Here is a 17,290-nt window from a genome sequence, read left to right as displayed (position 1 = left end):
ACGCACGCACACATGCACGCACGCACGCACGCACGCACGCACACATGCACGCAAGCACCCACGCATATACGTACGCACACAGGTTTGTATTACTATTTTTGAGAGGACATCAACATTTTAGGATGCCATTAAAAATAGGATAAAATGGTAGAGAAACAAATGATCTACAAGATCAGGGTTGTATAGATCGGCTATTTTTTGGTGTTTGAAATCGGTGCACCACATGTATAACTTAAAATATGTATAGTTTTCCTATTAAGCTTATTTTCTTATTCTCAATGGAAGCCACATGAAGATACAAAGCTACCTTTCATTATCAATGGAAGCCACATGTTACAATATTAATAAGAAATACTAGATAGCTTGAGTATAGCTCTCTACTCCAATAATTTACAATATAACATTAGTGGACTGGATATACTCGAGCCCACACTATACTGCAAGTAGCACAAGGGGGTTCCACCGCGCTTCCATGCTATTTTAGGCTGGTCCGGTGCATCTCAGGAGCAGGACTGGTATAAGGTAGAAGGACAGCCAAAGCCTATATTTAGCAGGGTGCAAGTTTAAAAAATAATTCACACCCGTGTGAAGTGAGAGGCGCTCTTATCATCATACATCATCATACATCATCTCATCTCATTCTGGCCAATCACGATTCCGTCTTCACTTTCTTTGCCCTCACTTCAAACCCGGAAAGCTGGGGCATAGGAGGGGCTAGCACGCCCTTCAAAAAGATGTAGTTACATGGAAACATATTTTTGACTTTGCAACTTTACTGTACTATACGTTGGATCCATGGGAACACAGATTGTTATTCCTTCTTCTTTTTCTTTGGACAATATTTCTACCTGACAGAGATGATATAGTGACTGTTGTTATGTCAGCGTCAGCATAAACGCACGCACACACGCACGCACACGCAGTGCTGAGACAGACAGAATGGAGGATTGTCCATCAGTATCCTGTGTGTTGCTGACATCATCAGGGTTTATTTACAGCCAAGAGAGAAAAACACTGAATGGAAGCAGTTTGACTGAAGACCTGCAGTGTTCAGAATGCACAGATGAGCTGCCTGCATTTAGAAGAGCTATATTGCTAATAGCAAACATATTCAGTGCTTATCTAAAAGCCTCTCTAAAAACATAATCTTCATATAATTGATCCTCACTATGCTCACGAATGCTCAACATGGCACCATTTCTGACTAGTCACTCTGTGTTTCATTAGCCTGGGCAGCATTCCTTTTGATATCGTTACGTCATGCTGTAGTCATTGTTTTGTAGTCATCAGGCCGGAACCCTCAATCTGGAACTGCTTTCCCTCAAACCAGAAGAATAACTTATTGGGAAGGTATTATTCTTCCGGTTTGAGGGAAAAGGATGTTCTGGTTTAGAGGGTTCTGGCCTGATGACTACAAAACACTGACTACAACATGACGTTAATGATTATCATCTGCTCCCGAGCAAATCACACAGCAATCTATTAACACATACCAAGCTTTCCTCTAAGGTGTAAAGCTTGGTGCATGACACGAGGTTAGCATTTCATTGGTGAGGTTTGGACAGTTCAGAAACCTGTGACATCATCATACTCACACTGTCACACTGTGTCTCATTGGTGGGCTGTAGACATACTAGATCTGCTATTTTCCAAAAGATTATATAACATATATGAAAATGTTGAATGGGACATTCTGCACAATGAATGCAGTTTGAAGCCAATAGGGCATACGTTTGTAATTTTATTCAAGTACATTTAAAATTTCTGGACTTTTACTGAATTGACCAATCGACCATTGTTCATCATCATACTCTAGTCTATAAAGAATGTAGGAACCAGTGAGCAAGTTAGATCCAGACAGTGTTGAGAGCATTGTGTTCTGTTCAATATCACCAAAAGTTACTTGACATTTATGAGGTTTCATGAGCGTCGATAAGGTCTGATAAGGTTTCGTTTGTCCCCCGGCGAGATGGCTCATTCTGCTGCTGCTGCTCTGTCTCCCCCGAAACACACTTTCACTTGGACGTTTACAGACAGACAGACAGACAGACAGACAGACAGACAGACAGACAGACAGACAGACAGACAGACAGACAGACAGACAGACAGGCAGACAGGCAGGCAGACAGGCAGGCAGGAAGGCAGAGCAGCAGCATTCCGTTTATGTTGTTCATGAATCAATGCTATTGAACACCTTTTATACAACACGCGCACACACACACACACACACACACACACACACACACACACACACACACACACACACACTTATACCCTCTTATAGTCAGCTAGCATTCTGCAGAAACAAATGGGAAAATGAGTAAGGAAAAAAAACCTCTTGAGTTATTCCATATTGTGTTTCTATACTAGATATACTGTAGTACTTTACAGTATAGCCTATATAAAAACTGTTTCTTCAACCTTCATCGATTCTCATCAACGAAACTCATCAACTTGGTAAATATCACATAGTTATATAATGAACCCTTATGGGCACTAATTAAAGATCTTTAACGAACGTAGATGCAACGCTGTCGCTTGAGGAGAAACGCAGGAGAAAATGTCATCGCAACATTCTAAATGTTCAGGAGAATGTTGGATTCAAAATGGAGTCTGTTCTTTGGGTTAGGGGTTAGACTGTCTTCACAGTACATCATTATGTAAATAATATGCAGATAGAATCAATATTAATTAATTAGAGACTGATTTATGAGACCGATATTGACTGACTGTCAATGAAACATAATGGAAACTATTAATAAAGCACATGATGTGAACAGGCCTACGCTTCATTCATCTTTACAGATAACAAATCAAAAGACGTGTTATTGTCACCAAGAGCAATAGAGGATACATTTAAGCTACCACTCTAATGTCATGTTCACACGGGCAGATGCAAAGATACAGTCTACCATTCATTGTCAATGGAAGCCAGCAACGTGAAGCTACCAAGCAAATCTGACGTTTGTACAGCATCTGCTGCAAAAGCTACAAATTGAAGCTGAGCTGGGTTCAACTTCCAGATGCAAAGCTACAAAGCTACATGCTGGATTGTTGTTGCGTTTTTCCTCAATCTCCCCCGTCGGCCGCCGCCCTCCGAATCACGTTACTATACGGACGCACGCTTGTTGACTTCAACGACCATGTGAACAACAGATGTACTAAGCGACAACGTGACAAATATGCTGTGATCTTTGCATCTTTGCATATGCCTCGTGTGAATGCAACATTAGACTTATTTGATTGAATAAAAGGTTTTGAACAAATCTGTATCCAACCAATTCGAGCTAGTTGGAAGTATACATCCTTTCTCTTCCTGGGGAGTTGATATAGAAGCCATTGATGTAGCATTATTAAAACATGAATAAATACATTATTACTTAATTGAAATGAGAAATGACCAAACCAGAGTCTTAGAAGAAGAGTCGCGACACGCTTTGATCTCACCACTCATTCAATCTCAATGCGCACAGTTCCAAACATTGAAACTATGTAATTGAGATAGAATGAGCACTTCACATTCCATTCTTACAATGGGAGTCAGCGCTATAGTGTCATCACTCTCATACCGGATCACGCTGGACCAAACCTGCCTACTGATGATGTCACTGGTAGACAGGATTCTGAAGTGTCCTCAGCCCTCCTCTGAGACACAGATAGCCTGGCTAATAAGCCAGACGCAAATCTGCCGTTGGCATTTTTTAAATATGAGTCTGGCTTATTAGCCAGGCTAAGACACAGAGTGAGTATAGTACCTTATTATAATGGGCATTAGTATGCGGGGTATGGGCCAATTATATGAAGATAAGGTTGAGAATGGGTGAAGTGCTCCTTTAGGATCATCCATCCATCTTCAACCTCTTATCTGTAGTAGGGTCACGGGGGCAACAGCTCCACCAGAGAGCTCCAGACTTCCCTCTCCAGAGCAACATTAGTAACTTCCTCCTGGGGGATGCTGAGGCGTTCCCAGGCCAGTGTGGAGATGGAATCCCTCCATCTGGTCCTTGGTCTGCCCCAGGGTCTCCTCCCAGTGGGACGTGCATCGAGGACCTCCCTAGGGAGAAGCTCGAGAGGCATCCTAACCAGATGCCCAAACCACCTAATTTCAGACAGACAGCTTTGCCTTCAGGCTCAGCTCTCTTTTCATCACAACAGTGCAATACGACTGCAATATACCGTCCCCGCCGCTCCAGTTCCCTGGCTGATCTCCTTCTCCATCCTCTCCTCACTCGAACAAGACCCTGAGATACAATACTTAAACTCCTTCACTTGGGGTAATGTCTCATTACTTGGATACTAGCACAATCCATCGGTTGGCTTTAGGCTGTGCAGACAAAATGGCTGCCTAACCCTTCTATCGTTAATGGCTTTTCTGGGGATATAATCAACGCTATTGAGGATATAATCAACGCTATTGAGGATATAATCAATGATATTGAGGATATAATGAAAGTTATTGAGGATATAATCAATGATATTGAGGATATAGTCAACGATATACTGTAGCTCATTGAACCAGGCAGTTAATTTCCATTCATTTCCACTGTTTCGCTCCTGTGACCGGCATACTTTGTCGCATGAAGTGGCGTGCACCGAAAATAGCCGATCTACAAGTGAGGTGAGCTTATTTAGAGCATGAATTATTGGTGGGCGACATCTAGCAAAGCGTTGTGATAATTATTACCCTCAGATTAATTTGTAACACAGTCGGTTTCAATTAAGATTTAATTATAAAGCAAATGACCTTCATACAACTCACTTATAATCTCAACAGATATGTACTTTAATGCACCGTATTATAATTATATATTTATAAATGTACTTTAATGCTCTCGTTTATAATTACAATCAGGAGGGAGAGACACTTCAGACAATTGCAAATGTTCTCCGTGCTTCAACGAGCCATCAACCCCGGAGACATCGTCTAATTATTACAGTGGATTAACATTAAAGTGAAGACTGTTTATTCAATTAAGCCTTGATTTGTTTTTTTGTTTTTCTAACAATCCTGAGACGATTGAAGGAGCAAAACCATATTTAAAGCAATGTCTTTGAACCACTTGGATCATCAGTGATTAAACACTTTCCCTCCCATTCACGAGTTACACGAGTTACGTTGTCATTGTTTAATTTGCGTTTTTAATATGTTTTTCGACTTACAGGGTTGCAGTCAAACTGTTAACACTGTGAGAGTTGTTTTGTGTCATTGGGGATTAAAGTTAGGGTAAGTGATATATGTTTTGGTTAACACAAAACGTTTTTTGTTATAAGGTTAGTTAAATCACTGTATTCTGATAGAGAATCGTTGCTATAGTGTAAAATACATTTCCAGGCATATAGGTGCCAAAATTTTCAGCCAATCAGTCTAATTTGTTGTGTTCCAGTTCCAATTTTGCCTGCTCCGTTATTTGTGTCATCATGTCATGTACACTAACTATATAGTGTGACTCTATTTATAACACACAAACACAGTAACACACACACACACACACGTGCACGCAGACACGCTAGGACATTCACTTCTAGTCATTTTACAAGTTGACTAGTTGCCTAGTTTACTAGTCGACTAGTTGTTTAACTACCTACTGTATTATGTAAAAAAATAAAAAATAAAAAAATATTTGTTTTCTTTTTGGAAAAAAATATTTGTACATTTAAAAACTGTGTACATTGGTGACTATAACTATAATCTACCTGATCTTGAGGCCTACAAAATAATAAAGAAAACGTCGACACACACACACACACACACACACACACACACACTATGATCTATTATCAGGTGTAATCTCAGACCTCCATCAACGATCAATGATGCGGCAGGAAAAGCAGACAAGAGCAATCGATGCCCGTTAGCAAGAACGCTACCACACTTTGTACACTTATCACTTTCTTATACGCATGCACGCGCAGTCGCGCACGCACACACACAGCCTGCACTGCTTGGTTCACACGAGTGTGTTTCTTTGTGCATTTGTGTGTGCGTGCTGAACAGATAGTGTGAACCTGTCTTCACAGTTATTGTAAATCAAATTAACACCCTGTTAAAAAAAGTTTCTTTCCTTGAAACAAATTAAGTGTGCAGGTCTGGAGTGAAACATTATCATCTGTCTACACAGCAGAGGAATTTAATTTACATATGAAATGAGACTCTATACCGACCGCTGTGATGTGACTGTGTGTGTGTACGTGCTGTGTATGGTCTGTCTGTCTGTCTGTCTGTCTGTCTGTCTGTCTGTCTGTCTCACTGCCATCTGCCCCACCCCAACAATCAATTGAGGAATTGCATGCGTGCGTGCGTGTGTGTGTGTGTGCATGTGTGTGTGCATGCATGTGTGTAGGTCCTATACTGTGCATGTAAAAAGACTCAATCAATAAAACATTCATTAAATATTGATCCTCAACATGAAGAGAAGGAACCACTGGTGGAAAGTAACTAAGTACATTTACTTAACTACTCTACTTAAAGGGATAATTCACTATGCAATGTTATCGTCTACCCAGGCTTTTGTGTTTCACCCCAGACAGTTTTTAAGTTGCTCGATTCAGTATTTAGATATTTGACATTAATTTGATCAGACACATGCCCCCTTCCTTTAAAAAGAAAATGTTTCCCACCTAGATGCTATAGAAAGATGTTACACACCTAGATGCTATAGAAAGATGTCACCCACCTAGATGCTATAGAAAGATGTCACCCACCTAGATGCTATAGAAAGATGTCACCCACCTAGATGCTATAGAAAGATGTTACCCACCTAGATGCTATAGAAAGATGTTACACACCTAGATGCTATAGAAAGATGTCACCCACCTAGATGCTATAGAAAGATGTTACCCACCTAGATGCTATAGAAAGATGTTACACACCTAGATGCTATAGAAAGATGTCACCCACCTAGATGCTATAGAAAGATGTTACCCACCTAGATGCTATAGAAAGATGTTACCCACCTAGATGCTATAGAAAGATGTTACCCACCTAGATGCTATAGAAAGATGTTACCCACCTAGATGCTATAGAAAGATGTTACACACCTAGATGCTATAGAAAGATGTTACACACCTAGATGCTATAGAAAGATGTCACCCACCTAGATGCTATAGAAAGATGTCACCCACCTAGATGCTATAGAAACATGTTACCCACCTAGATGCTATAGAAAGATGTTACACACCTAGATGCTATAGAAAGATGTTACACACCTACAGTAGATGCTATAGAAACATGTTACCCACCTAGATGCTATAGAAAGATGTTACCCACCTAGATGCTATAGAAAGATGTTACCCACCTAGATGCTATAGAAAGATGTCACCCACCTAGATGCTATATAGAACGCCGCTGGTCAGATGTTTGGAGGATGGAGATGACCGTCACTGGACACGTTGATGGGAGGGCTGACCTGAGGAGGACACAGAGAGACATTGTACTTGAGTATTTCTACGTTGATGGGCTACTTGCATTGTACTTTTACTCAGAAAAACATTGGAGCACTCTTTCCACGACTGCACTCCACGATATGCATATACTGCACACAGTATACGTATACGCAGGGCTTCAATAGTTAACAAAAAAACATTATTATTATCATCAATATTATTATTATTATTATTATTATTATTATTATTATTGCTGTTGTTGTCGTGAATGTGTCATGGTAGGAGAAAATGATATGATAAATGAGAGACATCACACAACATGAATGTTGACATGTGTTAAAATGATCAACTTAATGAGGCTGTCACTGATATGATTGTGCAGGACAGAATACAGTCGTGTTAGAATACAGTCGTGTTTACAGAATACAGTCGCAGCAACCAACAGCCACACAGAATCCCACTACAGTCATGTTTGATGGTTATTTTATGTGACAGACTGACATTCAGGCATTGTGGCTTATTAGTAGGACTAATAAATACATTGTAATGCTGCATTGATTCTCAACCACGACCCGACTTACTGTCGGACAGACGGACGGACGGACGGACGGACAGACAGACAGACAGACCATAAAACAGATCTAATCTGTACTGTCAGACAGACGGCCAGACGGACGGACGGACGGACAGACAGACCATAAAACAGATCTAATCTGTACTGTCAGACAGACGGCCAGACGGACGGACGGACGGACGGACAGACAGACAGACAGACAGACCATAAAACAGATCTAATCTGTACTGTCAGACAGACGGCCAGACGGACGGACGGACGGACGGACGGACGGACAGACAGACAGACAGACCATAAAACAGATCTAATCTGTAGTGTCAGACAGTCACCATCCACCAAAACGTCAGACTCACTGCCATCCAGCGATCTGTTCAGTGACAGATGATCCAGCTGACAGAATGTCTCATTTAAACACAACCTTTTTTTTATATATAACATTTTGTAATAAAGTGAAAATGGAAAACAGACAGACAGACTGAGGAGGAGGTGGAAGAAAAATAAAAAGGTTTTTTATGGTAAATACTACAGGCTTTAAAAATACTCTGCAGCTTTCAGCAGCCATGCTGGCAGACACAGATAAGCTGGAAGAGGCAATTCACAGAATCACAGGTAATATTGTGTTACTGAAGAAATGCCTTCTCTTCCTTTCCCCCCTTAAGCCCTTTCACGTTTAAATTGATTGGGCCAATATCCCTGCAGCTTTAAATTGATATGGTCAATCCAGATCACACATCCCAACAATGAGGGTGAACTGTGAGCAGACGTGATCCTGCAAATCCTCCGTGAAGCATGTTGAAGTTCTTAAACAACATATTCAGAGACGTATTGATATAATATTTACACTGCCACTTTCTGCCTGCACTGCAGGCCCTGAAAGAATAGGATTTCACACCACAGAATATATCAACAGCATTATCCTTTGAGGAATGAAATTATATGGGAAAGTTTTACTGCAAGTTTGCAAAGCAGCTGTGTTGACTAAGGCTGAAAATAGCCCATTCACGAGCTCATATGTTCTGTTTACTGAAGAGACGGTGTGTGTGTGTGTGTGTGTGTGTGTGTGTGTGTGTGTGTGTGTGTGTGTGTGTGTGTGTGTGGTGGGTGGGTGGGCGGGCGTGCGTGTGTGCCTTAATATCTACAGCAGGTGGCATAAACACAGTGGAATAAAGCTTCAGTTATGTCTAATAACGACATATCTTATCAAATGATACAGTATCTTATCAAAATAATGATACAGTATATCATCCATGTCCATTCATATTTATGTTCACCTTGATGAGAGATTTAAGATTTAACATTCATAAGACTCTGCAAGGATTAAATATTCATCATGACCCAGTTATATGGAGATAGAAGACTATTATGAAACAGGGTGAAGATGTGGAGGACAACATCTACTGCACATAATCCACACATTTAATTATGGATAAATTGCACGTGCATTTGAATTTAATTATAAATCAATAATGATCGTTATGTAATCCAATCAGCAGATGAGAGAACACACATGTCCTGACTCAGACACATAGGGCCCTATTTTGCTTTAAGTACCCTATTTTGTCTTAAGTACCAGGTCTTATGACTTAACTTAAGACCTGGAGGCGTGGCCAATGCTATTTGGTCGTTTTGAGTGGCCAAACAGCATTGGCCACACCTACAGGTCTTAAATTAATCCTTCCCAGCCCTCTAGTTAGTTAGTTAGTTAGTTAGTTAGTTTCATTTATTGTCCACGTGTGGAAATTTGTCTTCGGTCTCAACAACAGTAAAAAAACAAACAGCTGCAACACTTACACAATATTCTTTTTCATGGCAACAAATGCAGGACAACAGTGGCAACTACATTTAAAAACAACAAATCTAGCGAGACATGGTATCATTTAGTGCCTTAATGGCACCGTCTACCAGAGGGAAGTAGCTCGAACTCCCTGCAGAGTGGATGAGAGGGGTCATTTGCTATCTTGACAGCTTTTTTCCGAAGTACTTCCTTCTATGCGGGATCATGAGGCCAGTGCCAGAGAAATGCACAAAATAAGCAAAGAAGAAGAGCCACATCCGCCCGACCCGGAAGTGATAGCCCTCCATATCTGTAGTCTATGTAGCCTCACTCCAGCTGTGTACTAACTGCTAACTAGACGATATTTATTCTTAGCGCGACCTCAGAGTAATGTTTTATTAGGCTCTAAACATGGTACTTTAACCCATTCTGAGCACAAAAAACACTAATGACCGTGTGCATGGGCGCATGCACCGATGATCGGGATGAAGGCTGTTTCTAACCACGAGATAACTCATGGATGGCTTGGAATGGTTTATGGAATGGTTTATTTTGTCTATGCGAACACAACTGGCCCGTACGTGTTCGGGGGAGGGACGCTGGGCGGGGAGGAGGACGCCATATGTCACTCCATGTACTCCTATGGGCTGGGGCCTGTCAGCAGCAGGAGTGTTGGGCGGGAGGAGTATTTGTCCTCCTGGTGCGGGCTCCTCACTGACAGGTGAGTCAATAGGATAGGACAAATGAATAACAGATGCTTCTCCTCATGGTTAAAACTGTGTTGGAGCTACCCTGCTGTCCACAAGGCAGTAAGGCACCCCTTGTTGGTGATTATTGGATATGTACGGCTGTCATGCTGCAAGTTGGATACAACAGCAGCGACAACACACATAAATGTGCGTGCAGGAGGAATCGACGGTTAAGCAAGTGTGTTTGGTTTTTCTATTATATATAAATATTGAACCAATGAAAAGTAACAGATTTGGACATACTACATATTTCCAGCTTGAAGGTTTGCACAGTACAGTGCAACATGTATACTCTACTCTAATACAGTAGAGTGAGAGTCGTCTCCACAGTGTGTGGATCATTCTTATTTCATGTTGAACAATACAGAAGTGTGGCAGCCACTCCGAGACAGCCTTCACACACACAGTGTGGCTCATTAAATTTTCATACTGTACCACATGAACCCAACCACAGCCATTTCTTCATCTTAACATAAAATGACTGACATTTCCGACCGCGGCGAAACGTGGCCCAATTAATTATTCACGTACCATTCAAAGGATTTCCTGCAGAAAAGGGCCGAAGAGAGAGAGAGATCAAAACCTTCACTTCAAAGGCTTTTTGAGAGGCTCTGGAATCCTCTTATCCATTTTGTTATTAACTAAATATTTATCCCATGATTTTTTAACAATCTTTTTTTACCCAGTGTCAATTATTGTCTAATGTAATCATGGGTGCAACACTCCCTCTGCCAGCCTGGGGAGAGAAACGGACTGACCTCATGCTTCCTTCTATGCATGAAGGTGAGCAGGCCGCTTCTTTTCACCTGACAGGGGGGAGGCAGTATAGCGACCAGGATTATGGCATGTTTTTTGTGAGCGTACCTATCCTAGGGGACACAGAGAGAACATGTAAACTCCACACAGAAAGGCCCGTTCACAAACCCCAACCTGATGACACGGGGAGAGAACACGCACCCAGCGGAAATCGAACCCAGGACCTTCTAGCTGAGTGGCGACAGTGCTACCAACTGTGCCACCGTGCCCCCTTCACTCTATCCATTAGTGATGTCTGCATGCTGGACATGCTCCATGTGTCCTCTATCCATTAGTTAGGCCTAATGGGCCTGAGTTACTGTCGTAGCAGAGACTATAGTTCCACCCTTGTCTGTCTCTGTGTGTCCGCCCATCCCCTTGTCCGTCTGTATACAGCTAGGACTCTATTTTCCTCCATGCTAAACCCCTTATCGCTAAACTACTTAGCCTTTCTTTTACTATTTTGAAAAACATTTTTGAATAGATAAAATAGCCAATCTACATCGACACGTTGTGAGCTTGTAGATTGGCTATTTGAACTATTAAAAGAAAAGGCAAAGTGGTTTAAGGAAAAGGGGATTAGCATGGAAGAAAATAGTAGCCAGGAAAATAAGTCAGACTAATATCACACAACACTGTCGCCACCGGCAGGCAATTATTTTTTGCCAACGGCTGATTTGGTCTGGCTTATTAGCCAGGCTAAGAAAATAGAGCCCCTAATCTCCGGCACCGTTGGACCAATCGGTGTGAAACCATACACAAGCACACACACACGCACACGCATGCACACGCACACGCACGCGCACGCACACACACACACACACACACACACACACACTAAGGCTGTCCCCAAACACTCAAGGTTCGAATGTTCGCTCGTTAGGGTTGGCACTCGAATCTTAATTAATGGGCTTGAACCATTCGTTTTTTTAATATAATTTTTATTTAAAAAAAATATAATTATTATTATTATTATTTTTTTTTTTATTAACTTGAAAATATATCTCGGCGAGAATGCGATATGAACATGTAAAAAAAAGTACGTTTCTAGTGCATTCCTGTCAGAAGTTACGATTTTTTAAAGAAATCTCCCCTTATTGTTCTGCTGTGCACGTTCATTTGGTGATTGGAGACTGACGCGTCTCTCTCTCTCTCTCTCTCTCTCTCTCTCTCTCTCTCTCACACACACACACAAACACACACGCCAGCATGATCGCTTTTCTTACTAGCAGCCATAATATATTAGCATTATGCTCTCTAGCATGATAACAAAAAGGAGTGAACTCTGATCATTAAGCAAAACGGTCACGGAAGATCTGCTTTTTCCCTGTGCCCACTTCTTGTGAGTGTGGAAGAACACACTTTTGTTGCATTATAGCAGGGTAAATATGAAGTTTTGCGCCACGGTCTTGTGTTTATATTCCTCTTACATACCGGTAGGCTGTATGTTATTGTCGCAACACGTTGTGTGTCTGAGAGTGAGGGGGCTTCTGACGGCGTTGCCGTCGCCGACGCGCAGCCGTCGGGAACCCCCCCAAACCGACTGCTCCCCCGCCCTTCCGAAAACTGCTACAGAAACTCAGACGCTCTGATCGAGACGTTTATTTTTTTAATTAATTAGAAACAAATGGTCCGAATGTTCACTCGAAAATTTCTGCCGAAGTTCGAGTCCTAAAATAAGGTCTAGGGTACAGCCTTAACACACACACACTCACACACACACACACACACACACACACACACACACACACACACAGGAGCCCATCAGATCATAATGATCTGATGGGCGCCTCTGGCCAATGGGACACCAAGCAACGGCAAAGCTGCTCTCTGGCCAATGGGACACCAAGCAACGGCAAAGCTGCTCTCTGGCCAATGGGAAGGGGAGAGGCAAATATCCCTGGCAGCCACGCACGCAGGCTGCAGACACAGAGCAATGCAGCAGAGAAGCATGCTCACACTCACGGGTTGACGGGGAATGACCTAAGAGCTCACCCCAACATGGCGCAGGGGGGAGAACACAACGGAGACAGGCAGCGCACGGAAACAACGGCCGCAAGGCACGAGGTTGTGACACACAAACATACACGTTACAAAAATAATAATCATACTAATATGGGGACGACGACACATAACGGAGACAGCACACGCAAACAACGGCCGCGAGGCGTGACTCGAGGTTGTGACACACAAACATACACGCAATAATATTGGACACACACACACACACACACACACACACACACACACACACACAACGGACACATTGTGTCCGATTCTTAGCCATTCAGTCCATCCTGATTGGCTAAGATTGGCTTGTCTGTCTGTCTGTCTGTCTGTCTGTCTGTCTGTCTGTCTGTCTGTCTGTCTGTCTGTCTGTCTGTCTGTGCTAATGGCTACAAGTCACACTCAGGACTGCAGTGACTGCTGTAGTCCTTTAAAACGTCCACTTGGTTCACAGTAGCCTGAGGTGCGCACACACACACACACACACACACACACACACACACACACACACACACACACGGATACAGACACACACACACACACACACACACACACACACACACACACACACACACACAGATACAGACACAGGCAGAGTACGAGGCAGAGCATCAAATACAAACCAAGGACATTTCACACAAGTCCCCATGTCATGTACTGTTCTGTCTCTTGAACTGACGCATGCACACACACACGCACTCACACACAGTGTGTCACACTCACACACACACACACACACAGAACTGATGAATGATGCATTTATGCTGCAATGTACTGAACCAAACTTATACAGAACCCACATGATATGTAACTGCATGCAACAGTCACTGATTGGCCTAAATTATTGTCTATATACATACATTCATGAATCCACGCAAAGCCGCTGACCGGCTGTCTGTATTGAGCAATTGAGCAAACACTCCTTGGGCTAAAAACGGCCATAGCCACTTGCCCAAAATTGCCCAAAATGTGCAAGACTAATGCTTGGAATGCATTCAGAATCATGAAAACCATGTCAACCAATGTCACATGCTACTTAAAGCATAATGCATTTTGACATTTTTTACATTTTTGTCAATGGTATGGTCACATATGAACCCCTATAAGAAATTGCTCAATACTGACAAAGTGTTCATATTTTGAACGAGAGGCGGATGAGGAGCAGAAGTAAAGCGCTAGTATATCCATCAGATCAAAACCACGGAGAGCGCCCTGGATTATGAGAGACGAGGCATTCTTCCTGCCGCGCTAACAGGCTAGTGAACGGGAAGCTAATATGACCGTAGAGCGAAGCGTACGGTGGCCGAGAGTCTGACTGAAAAAAAATCTGAATATTCTCCCATTGCCTGATATCATTGAGGATGCGCTAGGACGTGTACACACGTCCAATGCATGCGTCGGTTGGATTCCCTATGACGTGTGGACACGTCGGATGGACAGAAACGGTTAAGAGGTGATCTTATTACAGGAATCTATGCGGGAATGGATGGAAAAACACATCTAAATGCTTTATATAATATGCTCTGAGATGGTATATAGCGCTTTTTCTCAAAGTGGGGTCCCATTTCAAGGACGTGTGGGGGTCCCCAGACCCCCAAACGTCCTTGAAATGGTTCCCAGCGAAAGGAGAAACAGTTGGAACACGAAGAAGTCTTTATTTTTGGCTATGAGAAAATAACCAATGTGCCATTTTCAAAATGTGTAGAAAGAATCTTAGCAAATCTTCTCTTATGGGTGTCCCTGGCACAGGGTCTTTTCAGACAGGGGTCCACAGCCAAAAACGTATCAGTTTGGGGGTCCTCGCCATGAAAATGGTTGGAGCACTGTTTTACAGAACGTGACAATGAGAGAATGAGATCATTTGGATCAAGATAAAAACATTACTCTCCTTTAAGACCAAACTATTACTGTCTGCACTCTGGGAGATATTTACTATAGAATACAGTGTTACACACTCAGGCATGAAGGAAGCATGAGTTCAAGCCTGTTGCTCTCCCCATGTCCCCCAAGATTGGCGGAGGGTGTGTAGAGCCCAGGATCACATTAGATAATTGACACAGGGGTGAAAAATGGGTTACAAAATCGTGGGATAAACAATTATAAAAAAAAGAAAAAAGAAATACAGTGTTACATTAGTACTGTTTTATGTCAGTTTTTCTCCCTCACGATCGCAGGAGAATACGTAAGTGAGATGTTTTTTGCCTGTCTTAGAGAGACATCGCGTCTTACACATGCATTCATCTCGAAAGTACCTTTCTGTGACACTCTTTTGTTAGGTGGACTTTAAGAGGTAAACTCAGTTGGTACAACGACATGGTTTCCGTAATTATGCTGTCATGAGCTGCAGCATTGGTTACAACAACATTAGCATTCTGCTGCTGCACATGTTTTCATCCAAATGGTAATCAGCTGAACGTCTCTATCAGAATAGTTGTAAGCAGGGGTCATCGCCATTGGCTTGTGGTGGACATTTTTGTCAACATTCCATTTTTGCCATGGACATATACAGTACAAAATGAGTGGACAATAATATTACCAGAAACACATGAATATATTGCCAGTATTACAGGTCTGTAAACTCTGAGAGTGTTCAAATGGAACCAAATGGACCCTTACGGGAATACTCTCAGAGTTAAGGGGGTCTTTGCAAATAAAACATTACGAAAACCATTAGTACTAGACTATAGTGGACTTCTAATGATCATAGTGATTGTCGTACAAATTCTGAAGAAACAGGGAGACTCGACATTCAGTATTAAAGTGGGTGTTATAATCAAAATAAGAACATTATAATGGTGTGTAAAACAAAATCAAACATGTGCCACAGACACGACCAAGTCTTTGCCATGGACACAAGGGTACGAGTTGCTGACTATAATGGTTGTAAGTACAAATCACGGGGGTGCCAGAGTGGGCCTGAAACCCTCAGTTTACGTTTTATGTGCAGTTTCACTATATAAAAGATGTGTGCCCCCACGCCATTTTCAATTGCTCCTGCAGAGGCTGGTAGAAATGAACCTGCCTTTTCTTCATGGAGTGACAGTTGAACAATGAAACGCCGAATGAATCAGAGAGACAAACTCTTCACTCTGACTCACTGTGAGTCCACTGCGACTACACTGACCTCCTGTCACGGATGATGTCACTGATTATGTCTATATATAATCAGAGCCATAGAGTAACACAGAGTTACGACATTGAGGGGGGCAGAAAAGAGCCTGGTCACGTGGTTCATGAACACACGCAAGCCCATAGACTCCAATGTATTCCGTAAACTTCCGGTTGTCCCCTTTTGAAGGGACAAAGGGGGACAAACCAACAGAAGTCTATGTAGAAGAGTCTGGCCCCATGAAGTGAACGGAGTTGTGGTAACAACTAGGTAAATCTCTAATCCAGGTTGCCCCTGGAGGTTGCACCCTATCAATTTGAGTGCAAATTTTAACTGCAGTGCAGAATGGCTCTGAAACAAGACACAGAAGACTTAGTAAATCTGCCCCTTTCTTCCTGCAATCACCATATCTTCACAATGTCTACTTTGGAACCCAATTACCTTTATTTTTTTTATTTTTTACAATTTCTTAGATGTTTAGCAGACACTAGCTTATTAATGTCAGAGTTATTTGAGTAAGATCAGACTAAGTCGCACAAAAAGAAGATGAATACAGGGCAAAGAAAACTACAAAGTACCATATAGGATAGCAGCCAGGTCAACCTCAAAGCTAACATAGGCTCTAAAACAATGTGCTATTATCAAAATAGCATTCTTAGCCTTTGTGGACAGGACATATCAAATTAAGTAAGACACGACCAACCAAATAAGACCAGTGACTGAGGGAAGCAACACATCCAGCGTCATCTATCAAACAACACGGCACAAAGCCATCCTGTCCAAGGCCCTATCAGTCAATGGGGCAGGTCCTCGGGCCCATTGTGCGTCAAACACATCATTACACAACATCCCTGGTTGCCTGTCCTTCACTCGGTCTCTGCCTGTAGCCTAAATGCCGC

General features: G+C 42.3%; 1 protein-coding gene across 1 annotated transcript in view; it reads right to left on the bottom strand.

Moving 5' to 3' along the window:
* LOC310862184 (synaptotagmin-1-like) overlaps positions 1-17,290 on the bottom strand; it is a gene marked incomplete at its 3' end in the record, with an annotated part of 112,821 nt that overhangs the window by 84,176 nt on the left and 11,355 nt on the right. Inside the window, exon 2 of the mRNA XM_083769935.1 lies at positions 7,324-7,406. The remainder of the gene's footprint in view (positions 1-7,323; positions 7,407-17,290) is intronic.

The sequence above is a fragment of the Protomyctophum parallelum genome (assembly GCF_964188405.1).
Source record: "Protomyctophum parallelum genome assembly, chromosome: 7".
NCBI classification, from domain to species: domain Eukaryota; kingdom Metazoa; phylum Chordata; class Actinopteri; order Myctophiformes; family Myctophidae; genus Protomyctophum; species Protomyctophum parallelum.
This window is presented reverse-complemented; position numbering and strand designations above follow the sequence as displayed.